Raw genomic sequence first — 12,712 nt, 5'->3', positions numbered from 1 at the left:
GCAACTTTGATATCTGTAAGAAGATTTATTTGTGGTTTTAGGTACCAGAATCCATCTCACTGTAGTTTTACATCTTCTCTCTCACGCTTCCCTCTGGAGGTCTAGCAAGAACAGGGTGTTTTGTATCATTAATATTAATTAGCCTCTCCACTGATTTGCTGATTGAGTGACACACAGCTAGACCTACCACAGGTTATGATCTTATCCCACCCACCTGCATGGCTGAAGGTGGTGGCCAGTGGTGGATGTTTGAGGGGCAGGGGCAAAAAAATAAAGAGGGCACCAGCTTGAAGAAAGTCATGGTTAGGATTAGCACCCAAGAGGGCACATTATTGTGTTTTGTCCACTGGAAATGCTCCTTGGAAGGGGAATTTATCATATTATGTCCACTGTAAGGGCCCTAGAGGGCACTTCATTGTGTTTTGTCCACTGGAAGGGCCCTAAGGGACACCATAAAGTTTTCTCCACTAAAAAAGGCAACCTATAGGGCACTTTATCATGTTTTATCTAAGACAGGGGCATCCAAGAGGGCACTTTTACAACATTTTCTTCTAACATAGGGGCACCAGTGCTGCTGACTGTATATTGTGACAGCACATCCATACGGAAGTCCTGACTCGTTTAAAGGCACAGTTTCTGAAGTTGGGCTGTGTGTGCATTGAGCATTTTGATACGTTCACAGAATTTATATAGCAAATACATTTTTTAATTTAATAAAATAAAAAAAATGGAAATCTCACTTTCTACGATATGAGATCTTCAAGACTACAATCTACATGCATTTGAATTCAACACTAACTAGGAGGCTAAAATGAAGACATAAGTAGATGCAAAACTACGAATGGCCAGAAAAAAGAATTTAAACCACCGGATGTAAAAAAAAAAATGTAAAAAGAATTTCAGGAGGTGTTAGTTACGTATTAATTTTCTTCACCCTGAGCCAGGGCTCACAGGCTCATCCTACATTAATTCATATTTAAAGATTATTTTATGCATGTACCAACTGCATGCAATGAAATATCTTCGTACACATTCACAAACCTGAGTACAAGGATAGAAGTTGATACAATTCCACAACTCAACACACAAATTTGCAAATAATATAGCTGCTGAATTGGAATCATATAAAAGATGTACACTTTGCTACACATATCTAAGTCAAGCATTCAGGTTTATTATGTGCACTGGATACTGCATATGCCTTTATATGACCATAGAAAACCTTATAACCTTGTATGAATAAAACCAAAAGCAATTTGAAAAAGATCAGATAATTGATAGACAAAATGTTTTACTAGGAACCATAGCTATTTATCAGTAGTAGTAATAGTAGTAGTAAGGACAGCGCCATGAGCTTTAAAGCTTGTTGAAAATTAAACTACAACATCCGATGACTTCAGCAGACAAATCTGTCACAGCAGGAGTCAAATATTCTTTGATCTTTGCTCCATTATGCAGCATTATACAGTATGTATGCATAAACAGACATGCACATCCAGTGGCTGTTGGGTATATTCATCATTATGGGCTTCCAGAGGAGCAAACTGACGTGTGAAGGTGTTTCCTCTGCTTCTCTCACACACTTGCTAACATTAAGATAAAAATAGCAAACAGGCAAGAGAACCCTACTAATTGAAGACCTTGACTGAAAGCGATGCAGCTCGGATCCTAACATACTGGAACTGCTACTACCATAAGGGTTCCACCGACATGGACTTCTAAAACCAGACACATTTACTGATACCTTGGCCATTAATCAGAATTAATACTAAATTAGCTTCATGCCTTCAACTACAAAATTTTGCATTTATCTTATTAAATATATAATTCAACAGATGGCATCACATCCGTCATATTAGAGGTGAAAACAGACGCAGAGTAGAGCACATTTGACCTTCCATAAAATGCTAAAATGACTAATTGTTCTGAAAGTTCTACCACAGTAACAAAAGGAAATTATTTCTACACATATGAAAAAGAATGACCCTTTTTCTAAAAGGGCTCCAGTATTTATGACTAGCATATATCTTTAGACAAAGATACAGAAAGTCACCTGAGGGCTCCACCTTTGCCTGAGAGCAAGTTTATTTTCAGACTAGTTAAATGTTTAAAAGCCAAAAACGAGGGAAAGATTCCACTGAAATCCCAACCTCATTTAAAGGTGAGACCTCCACCACAAGCATGCAGTTACAGACAGGAAAGAACAGAACAAGCATCGCAAAAGGATTTAAATATAAATAATAGAAAGTTCAAGGACACAAAGTCCATTTTTCACAGAGTGCGATACTTCAATTTACCCCGAGTTACTCTGTTCTTTTGATATCAAGTCATTCCAGACAAAAGAATGCTTTTGGGCCCAGTTCAGTTTAAATCTCAGGTCCAACAGAGAGAAGTCTTTTGACCTTAAACCATGCTGAAGCCCACAGACTGGAGCCATAAAGACCCATAAGTAAGATGGAGACAACCTCAGGATGGCCTTATAAATAAATGTCAGGCAGTGAATTGATCACTGAATATAAAGAGATGACCATCCAACCACAGCATACAAATCACAGTGATGTGTCATAAATTTGCTACCGGTGTCAAATCCCAGGGCACTGTGCGAAAAAATGTGTCTGAAGATGTCAGACAATGAGGAGAGGAGGGGCTGCACTTGATCCAAAAGAAGAAGTCACAAAACTCCATGCAGTTTAAAACAGATAGTTGTTCATTCAAATGCTCAAGTATTTCATAAAGGAAGCAACCCCAAAATGGTTTGCCTTGGGATGTTAGAATCTGGCTATTATGCAGAACAGCTTAACTTCTGAGACTGAACTGTTTTAATATCCAACTGCAGCTGAGCAGTGCGTGATGGTGTTTTCTGTATTATGATCAATGTTATTAATATCCATAATAAATTAAAGAGGATCACATACAGATGTGTGGTACAGTCAGGATAAATTTAAATCACATTCTCAAATCATGCAGGAAGTATTCTGTCTTTTAGGTGGGGGGTTGGAAAGTAAGGTTGTGGAAGATTGAGTGGTAAATGGGTGTAAAGCTCATAGGACTTTCTAGCAAGAGACTAGAGTTGGTGTCCTGCTAAGGTGCCGACACACCAAACCAACGTTAAAGAACTAGCAGCGACAAAAGCCTACTGCTGCGATGCCTCACGTTGCCTACAGTTGACTACAGCGAACAGTCAACCAGCTTGTACATTCTGCACCTATGTGAAAGGTAATAACTCTCCATACCAGCAGGTGGCGGTAGTCCACATTCGTCATTCAAAAAAAGAACACAGAAAAAACAGCTACTGCGGATATAAACAAAAGGAGGCCTATGGATGTAGGTTTGCCCGCTCTCACTTAGACAGTTTCTTAAAACTGCTTCTAATAAAGAAAATGTCTGATATTTTCCGTGCTTGTGAAAAAGTCATTTGCTGCTTTGCTCACTTACGTTTCTCTTCTCGCCAATCAGAGCGATTTCTCTCACCGATAGCCTCTGATACCGACTCAACATGCTCAGTCACCCAGTGTATCAGGGACTTGGTGGTGAAACCATTCTCTGCTTATTCAGATAATATAATGCCTTCTTAGTTCAGAATGTTCCACAATGTCAAATGATAGATGAATCAATAACCAGCGCTGCCCAACATGGTTTCCTAACCAGAAACTTAATTATACCACTCACAACCTTTAAATTTGCAGTAATAGTACTATACTGTTTTCTTCTCACGATCAGCTCACTCACTCTACATTTTGGCCAGTACAAGGAGTTTAAAAATGGGTCATCAATCCATTCAGGGGGTGGTTCAATCCCTGGGGGATCAATAAAAGCATTTTATTTTGGTAGGTTTGTTCAAGATAATAGGTGTATTTATTACATACCTTTTAAACACATAGATTCACAAAGCATAGGAGTTGTGATGTGGGATGAGACACAGTGAAAAGTCTAATCTATAATGTTCAGTCTACACAGGATTTGTGTTTTAATGCCTATAAATACCTTTGTCAAGCAGCGAGCATTCAGCTCAGTTCATGCTTGGCTGCTCTCTCAACAGTTGTCTCCAGACAAAAGGCAGCCTGTCACACCTCTCCCACTTTTTATACCTTCACAACAGGAAAGATTAAGTGATCACACTGTCTCTTCCACACGTTTGGCTCTCACAAGGCCACTGTCATTTCATTCATGAATGAGCAGAAAAATAGATGGAGGTAAAATATATAATTTGATCAGTTTGGAATGAATGTTTTCTCACACCCCGGCAACAAACTATCCAATGGCACTGCATGACAGTCCTTGACGTTACCTATGACACTACAAAATTCTGCCTGGAGGTTGCTTAATTTCTTGGGTGTCTCAGAGCCCACGTGGTCTACACTGCATACTACGTGGCCCCATAATTCATGGTTTGAGTCAATTTGGGAGCTTTGCACAAGGTCACACTCTCTCTCCAATCGTTTCCTGTTGTTCTATTGTGAACTGTCTAGTAAAAGCAAATTCATATTTCCTATAAAGAGACAAAAGCATAATAAACTCAACCTTAGCCAGACATCCTACATCAATTCTTACTGCTAAAAATGACCCATATTATCATTTTCTGACCTGATGATTCAATTGGCAAGATGGCAGTGTTTGTCAAAGCCTTCCAGAACCACTGCAAACAACTGTTACAAAAAATTGTTACAAATTAATTAAAAATTATAATAATAATAATAAATCATTACCATTTTCTGATCTGCAACCACAATAGTTAGGTTTGGTTAGCTCTAGCCACAAAATGCACTTGGTTAGATTTAGGGAATATGGTTAGATTTACAATCATTTATTAAAACTACACTAATCGATGCTTTTTGAAATAGAGAATACCTGATACTGCTGTTTACCATAGCTCTACTAAGCATTTTAGCGTCTTTTAGCTAAGCCATTTTACAAGATTCAACTTAACTGAGAATGTCCTTGATGCACATAGTGAAGCATTTAGTAGCTATTTAGACTGCTCCATGGTTTACCTCTGAACTCCGCCAACTCAAAACCCATGGCCGCCGCCTCGAGCGTCTTGCCAAGAAAACCGGACTCACTGTTCATTCTCAAATGTACTCGGACCACATCACCTCCTACAAGACCGCTCTAAATACTGCCAAATCTGCCTACTACTCCAACATCATCCAGCGCAACGGAAACAATACCAGGATTCTATTCTCCACCATTCTAAGAACAAAGAAACTGCCACCCACTTCACGTCAGTCGTTCGGTGTCAACAATTCTTGGACTTCATAAATCACAAAGTTTACCCCATACACCACCATCTCACCCCTTCCCTGTCCTCTCAGTTAAACACTCCTTGTGCTACTGTCCAGCCCACCAGTAGCCTATCTGCTTTTCATCTTCCCTCGAATCAACAGATATCCCAACTGATCATGTCTTCCCGGTCTACTACTTGTCTACTCGACCCACTTTCCACCACACTGATCAAGGCTTGTCTCCCTACACTCTCCCCTCTCATTACACAAATTGTTCACTCCTCCCTGTCAACTGGTACTGTTCCCTCCCTGCTCAAAACTGCTTCAGTTACACCCATATTAAAGAAACCTGGCCTGGACCCAAACGAACTCAATAACTATCACACTATTTCAAACCTATCATTCATCTCAAAAGTTATAGAATGTACAGTAGCCTGCCAACTTCAAGATCATCTATCAAAAAATAACCTCTTGGAGCCTTTTCAGTCTGGTTTCCGTCCTAACCACAGTACAGAAACAGCTCTCGTTCAAATAACAAATGACCTTCTTTTAGCAGCAGATTCTGGCCTTCTCACCATCCTCATACTCCTAGACCTCAGTGCCGCCTTCGACACAATATCTCATGCCATCCTCCTAGATCGTTTGGCCGGCACTGGGGTCTCTGGCATCCCTCTCCAGTGGTTCCATTCCTACATATCTGACCGTTCTCAGTTCATCCAAGGAGAAAATACCAGATCACCATCCTCACCACTCACTCACGGTGTTCCACAAGGTTCTGTTCTGGGTCCCCTACTTTTCACCATCTATATCCTTCCTCTCGGCAATATTTTCCGTCATTTTGGTATTCACTTCCACTGTTATGCTGACGACACCCAAATCTACATCACCACCAAACCAGACACTGCATCGCCCGCTACTGCCCTCACGGACTGCCTGGAAACCATTAGAAACTGTATGCTACAGCCATATATCCCATCCTGTTCACTCCGTTCCTCATCTACCGCCCTGCTTTCCACCCCTTCCTTCTCACTTACCTCAATGGGTGCTCTGGCTTTTAGCTGCTCTGCACCTAGACTCTGGAACTCACTTCCCTACACATCCGCTCTCTGGACACTTTCAAGTCTCAACTCAAAACACACCTTTTTAAAAAGTCTTACTTGCTATAAATACTCTGGCCCCCAACTGTTTTACTCTCTGCATTCATTTATTTAGCTACACTGTATTTTCTTTGTAATTTTATATGTATTTACTGTGCTGTGTATTTTATGCCTATTTCTGCAGTTGTTTTTTTTACCTGTAAGGTGACCTTGGGTGTTGTGAAAGGCGCCAACAAATAAAATGTATTATTATTATTATTATTATTATTTAGAGGAGGAGTTGGAGGAGGCCAAAACAGAGCTATAAGAAAGTGAATATTCGACTTAGAGATTTATGAGGTGACCAGAAACACAACTCCAAATAAATGCTAATGTTGCTTTGTGTGTGCTGCTTCAACATGTTCTAGCTTCCTCCACTGCCGACAAGTGGCCAAAATAATGTATGAAGGTTGCTTTAAGGATTGGGAAAGACTGTGGTTTGGGTTTGGTTGTTCAAAAAACTACTTTGTTAAGTTTGTTATCATGTTTAAAAAGAATAACTACCTGATTAACGGTGGGGACAGTCATTATTGAGAAAGATAGTTGATTGTTGAGTTTCATTCCCAGGCTGTCAATAACGACGCTTTAAGCAATGAGACTCAGCAATCATCTATCTTTCTCAAGAATGACTTTAATGACCGTGGCCATAACAGAACATCCAGTTGACTGTTGGTAGGAAACCACAAAACTACCACTGTCTTCCAAGTCACACACATTAGCAACCCATCCATCCACCCAACCTCCTTCAAAACCTATGTTTTGAGGCTATGTCATGCTACTTCTGGGTTTGCTCATGGCAGGCAAGGGTTAAACTTCACATAGCAACCATAGACATGACTAAATATAACAAACCTACGTTGTGTTGAGGCATTTCAACAAATGAGGGGACATTTCCACCTCAGAATGAAGGTAACAAGAAAAGAACAGATAAAAAGTGACATTGCCATCTTCAGTGCTGCATTGCTAGTATTGAAGACAGGTATTTCTTAGACAAATCACAATGAACTTGTGCAGCACTAAGTGTCAGAGGATAGTGGAAGGGGAGGAAAATTCCAACTAAAATTGTCCATCGGCCTACTTCCTGTGAGCCAGACTAACTCTTCAGTGACTGACTGTTATCAATGAAACTAAAGAAAATCATTGTGCTAGCTAGACGACTAGCCTTGCAATTAGGTGCTACATTTTGTCACAGGTACTTTGTATGTCTGCTAAAACAGCTACATGAGCTCATTTTGGCACCAATCACATCCTAGATTTGAACATACATTTAGAGTAGTGCTGTCAAACGATTAAAATATTTAATCGCGATTAATCGTATTAATGTCATAGTTAACTTGCAATTTATCGCACATTTTTATCTATTCTAAATGTCCCTTGATTTCTTTTTGTCCCATTATTTCTTCTCATTTTAATGGTCTTATCAACATGGAAAAGTGGATTGGCTTGCTTTGTGTTGTTTTTATTGAAAAATCCTCCATTGTCGTCTGGCTTTGGCGAGGGGGTGGAGAATTGGCATCAGCTGTGTGCTTGGCCATCAAGTGGTATTTCAGACTGGACGTGCTGCGATGATAGCTCAGTTCACAGTGACAAAACACACAGATCACTTTGGTCTTGTCAATGGAACCATTTGGCAACTTTTTAAAAGTAAACTTTCCATTCAGAATATTATTGGCATCCATTTCGGCATCTGGCGCTCGCCATCCACTCAAAACGTAACGTCTACTACTCTTAAACAAGTGTGTGCGGCGTGCCTATTGTTTTGTTTCCGGTCTAGCTAGATCTGCTGTGGTATTGTAGTTTTTCTAATGTTACTAGTTGTTGCAACAGCATGTGAAAAAAACCACAAAGTGTGCTAGGCCAAAAAGAACGTTAAAGAATTGACACCTTTAAAATGGGTTTGCGTTAACACCGTAAATAACATGTTTAACTGACAGCACTAATTTAGAGCAATCATAAATAAACAGCGGTTCAGAATTGAGCATGAGGGCTGAATGTAGCCATTGAGGCTGAGCTATGTGGCTTTTACATGGTTGTCAGCCTAAGTTCCTGTCTCACTCCGCACATTGGTCAAGCCTCATTAAGCATCTTTCCCAAGTTCCTTGTTTAGACCCTAATTAGGGGAGCCGATGGCGTTGCAGGATCTGGTCAACCTCCAAGTTGCTCCAAGGAAAGATATTCTCCACAGTACTGTTGAGAAGCCATTAGGAACTTTCAAGACATGGGATATTGGCATGTTTCACCTTTTAAAGTGCCTGTGTTTCAAAGTGTGTGTGTGTGTGTTACTAGCCTGTCTGTGCTGACTGATTGCTGTGTATTTAGTCCAAAAGCATGGTGGGTGTCAACACAAAGCGATCTGTGGAGCTCAGAGGCAGCAGAATAGCACTGTCTTTCTATGTCACACGGCCCTGTGTCTACGGCCCCTCTCTATCTCGCCTTTAATCCATCTTCTATCGTCCCGCTGACTGTCTCCTCGTCACCCATCTATTCATCTCCCCTCTTTCAATGACTCCCTCTGTTTCCGCACCCTCACTGTCTCCTCTTCCTCCCTCTGATGTCACAAATTCAGATATGAGGTTTCTCTGATAGCGAGCAGCCTTGGACACTGCGGCCTTGTTTGGAGGGGGAGTGATTAGAGGATGAGAAGATGGAGCAAAGGCGCGCGAGTCGGCAGTGCGGGTATTTTCCGAGGCAGCGCGAGGATGTAAGACGCAGAAACAAAGGAGGACATCTAGGTTAAAAAAAACACGCATGAATGCCTCTGAAAAGGCCTGTGTTGTGTTGCCGGCTTGTCTCATCCCTGTGACTCTGAGCCAGCTGTGCCTGTCAGGGCACTATTTCTGTTATCAGCTCTCTTTCTTGCGGATAAAACAGTTGACTGCTAACATCCTTACCTGGAGGGTGAGAGAGGGTGTGGGGGTTCTCAGACCCTGAACCTGGCATTGCCCCAGAAACGCATACATGTGCTGTCACAAGAGCAGAAAAGTCTTGCACACTTGACTCTCCTCAGAGATAATGGAAATTCCCCATGATATGCTTATGATCACGATACGTGATATGGTCCAATCCAACCTCACAGTCCTGTGGCAGGCCTTACAAAGATGTCATTTTCTTGCAACAAACCCTAAATATCTGTGGTAGGGTTCGGTTGCACAGTAACTCTTTTGTAGTTTTGCATGGATGTTGATCCAACATCAGCAGGGCCTTGATTTGAACATTTTAATATTAATGAGAGGTCAAAAACAAGTTCAAACCAACAGGCCGCAACCGTGACACTTTGGGGAATGCAAACAATCCTTTTTTGGAGGCATCACGAGCCGCAGCGACACAGGTCAAAGGTAGTCCCACAGGTCTCTGTGTGACAGAAGGGGTCGGCTGTGTCACCCGGAGACAAAATCTCTGTTGGAGACGGATGTTTTGCATACAGCCGTAGCAAAAGGAGGATTCATCAGTAAAGGGGAGAAAATGGTTGGAGCAGTAGATAGCAGAACAATACACAGAGGGACACTAGGTGTCAACATGACAAGGGCACTTTTAATACAGTCTGACCTTTAAATGCCTCATGTATCTCAACCTCTGAATAAATATGCACTGTTGGGCTGCTTTAAATGGCTGCTAACCCGAAATAATTTCATGAATCCCAGGTCCAGTAGAGAGTTTCAGTGCCTTATATTAAACTCTTACTGAGTCTTTTTATATGAAGTATTGATTTCTAGAATTGACCCTTAAAATGGCGTGCTGTATCAGTCATTCCTGACTTCTTAAGTTTGCTTTGCCATCATTTATGGCATGCAAACAGGTACGAACCTTCCTATGTTGTGCAGCATAACAGTGACAACAATACCAACAGGGGACCTTTCCATGTCAAGAGCTGAATTCACCAATAACAGGCTTATAGTCTTCACCTGTTGAGATATCACTTTTCCATAGAATATAGCTGCATTTCAAGCTCCGTCCCAAAGTAAGGAAGCCAACAGCATAGTTAATGGAAATTTAACCTGACTTACCCAAGGGATGGGCTTATGTGTTTTTATAGCGCCCCCAATAGCATGATCTGGTAACTTAAAGATGCACATTGTGTCAGCCAAACAAGGAAAATGCACAGCTCTCTCTAAGCTCAACCCTGAATAGCAATGAAAATACTGTTTGGAAAGTTTTTCAAAACCCGCAGCCTGCCCTTTCTGTCTCATTGTCATTATTTTGTGCATGCAGCATGCCACAGATTGGACATCAGTGAGTCTTTCTGCAGCACAGGGAGAGATGAGGGAGGCTCCTTGCACCAGAAGGGGACAGTGAATGACAACCCATTTTGTTGCGAATGAGACTGCTGGCCATCAGTGAGTGATACCAAGCTGACTGAAAGTGCGCCACAGCAAAAAGGCTCCAAGCGTTCATCTGCCTACTCCACTGCGAAGAAATCAGCTACGTGCCTCTGGTTTCTCCCAGGAGCATCACTGGGCATGATTCCCCCTGCCTCATCATCATGTTTTCCCTAAGCACATACTCCGCGTATTTCGGCAGGTAAACACTCCATGCAGGGTTTCTTTAAAGACGACAGATCATTACTTCGGATACAATATTTATCACAGTAAAGTCACAGTATTTAAGGAATTGAAAGTTTGTTTGTTTTTCTTACTCTAGCTTTACACTTATAAAGACAAAACAGGACAAACTCCGATAAGTCATGCACCAGGTTTGCCCAGATACGCAACGCTGTCCCTGCCCAAATACCAAACTGTATTCAGAAATCTCGCATTTAAATGCAGCCTCACTGGCTAAGACACACGCTGCTTAGAAAAGGCATTCTATGAGTTAATATAAGCCGATATTCTTTAAAAATAATCACATAACATACGGGGGTTACAAAAGAGAACGTTCTGATTGAAATTAAAACTTCAGCTATATATGAGCGGAACCAACTTAAAAAGAGTTAAAATGTCTATATTTACCTAAATTAATTCTGCCGGGTGTGTTTCTGGAGCCGATTTGAAGAGTTGCGCTCATTCATTCTAAAAACATCTTAACTGCCGTTCTAGTTGGTGACTGACCCGCGAATAAGCGAAGACTCGCTAAATGACACCATTTTTGAATAAAGTTAGGCGACACTGTGTCCCCAGAGAAACGAGCCTCCTCCCATTCACTGAGTAGCCCAAACGGCGACTGTCCACCGACTCCCTGAGCACAAACCGATTGGGTGTGTGAGCCCTGAAAATACAACCGGACTAAAAGCAGACCACATTATAAAGGGGGACCACAAGTGCCAGAATAAGTCTCCAGAAAAATGTACCAACTCGATATCAGTCTCTTTCTTTTTTTGTTGCGAATTTAGCCCGAAAACCAGGGTAAATCGAGACGCACTCACCAGCCCACAACGCAGAGGCGACGCTGCTTCTCCGACGTGTGTGTACAGTAAAGTGGAGGGTGAACGGTGTCAGTAAGAGGTCAAAAAGAGTGAATATGATTCATTTAAAATAATTACCTTGAGCAAGTTAGCAGTCCCTTTGATGCATACTGCCAGTGGTCAGAGCTGGGTGCGTTCAGGGCATTCACCAATTCCAAAAGCCTGGAGATAAGTCCTAGGATAAGTCCACACAGCGCATTATTGTTAACCGAAATCTCGTCTTTACTGTGGAAATGTAATGTACCGTTACTGGGATAAAGAAGAGGGAAAACTCGAGCGAGGAGTTCTGAATGTCCGTTAGTTCCCACTGCGCTTCCAGTGCGTAAAATGGGTCCCCGAATGTATTCACTCACATTGTTCCAACATGAAACCTCCTCCGCAGCTCTTTCATTTAAGAAGGAAAATCCGCTTGAAAAAAAAGAGTTGTTGTGTTTGTTATTCCAGAAAATCTGACATTTGTCTCAAAAAGTTCATCTCCGAGTCTGAAAATCCCTCCGGTCTCCGGGTCACGCAGTCTTCCAGGTGTATGGGAAGGTTTAACGGAGCGGCAAATCAAAGAGGGCTCGCGCGCGTCTCGGGAACCGCCGTCCCCAGCTCGCGGGCTCTGGAGCGTCCTTGTCTGTCTGTGTGTCCGCGCGAAGCAACAGCCGGATTCCTTATTTGGAAGCCCGGGGCTCGCGCTGCTGTCAAGACAGTCGAGTTAGACCAAGATTACTTCCAGCTAAATCTTTCAAAATAAAATCCCTAATTGGGGCGGGAGCGCTGCAACTCTCGTGTCGAGGATTAAAGCAGAGATAATACCACTTTAAAATGAACTATAAATTATATTGATACAAAGACACAATTTAGAGAGATACTTTTAAATTAAGAATTCTGATTTAATGTGTATGCCTACATTTTTTTTTTTTCTTTTCAGCTTTTTTGTATTTGTTTCTACTTTTAAAACCCTGTTAATC

At 41.6% G+C, this 12,712-nt stretch overlaps 1 protein-coding gene across 14 annotated transcripts in view; it reads right to left on the bottom strand.

Moving 5' to 3' along the window:
• The window catches only part of adgrb1a (adhesion G protein-coupled receptor B1a), a 161,807-nt gene extending 149,412 nt beyond the window's left edge, over nt 1–12,395 (bottom strand). For 13 of the 14 annotated variants that reach the window (XM_051407240.1, XM_051407241.1, XM_051407235.1 and 10 more), the window contains exon 1: nt 11,835–12,395. The gene's annotated coding sequence lies outside the window, so the exon portion shown is untranslated. Of the gene's footprint in view, nt 1–11,304; nt 11,377–11,834 lie in introns of those variants that run through there. The other variant, XM_051407236.1, reaches the window with a different exon arrangement.
• Nucleotides 12,396–12,712: the final 317 nt, after the last annotated feature.

This window comes from Dicentrarchus labrax, unplaced genomic scaffold, assembly GCF_905237075.1.
Source record: "Dicentrarchus labrax unplaced genomic scaffold, dlabrax2021, whole genome shotgun sequence".
Lineage (NCBI taxonomy): Eukaryota > Metazoa > Chordata > Actinopteri > Moronidae > Dicentrarchus > Dicentrarchus labrax.
The sequence above is the reverse complement of the archived record's forward strand: the minus strand, read 5'-3'. Positions and strand labels throughout refer to the sequence as shown.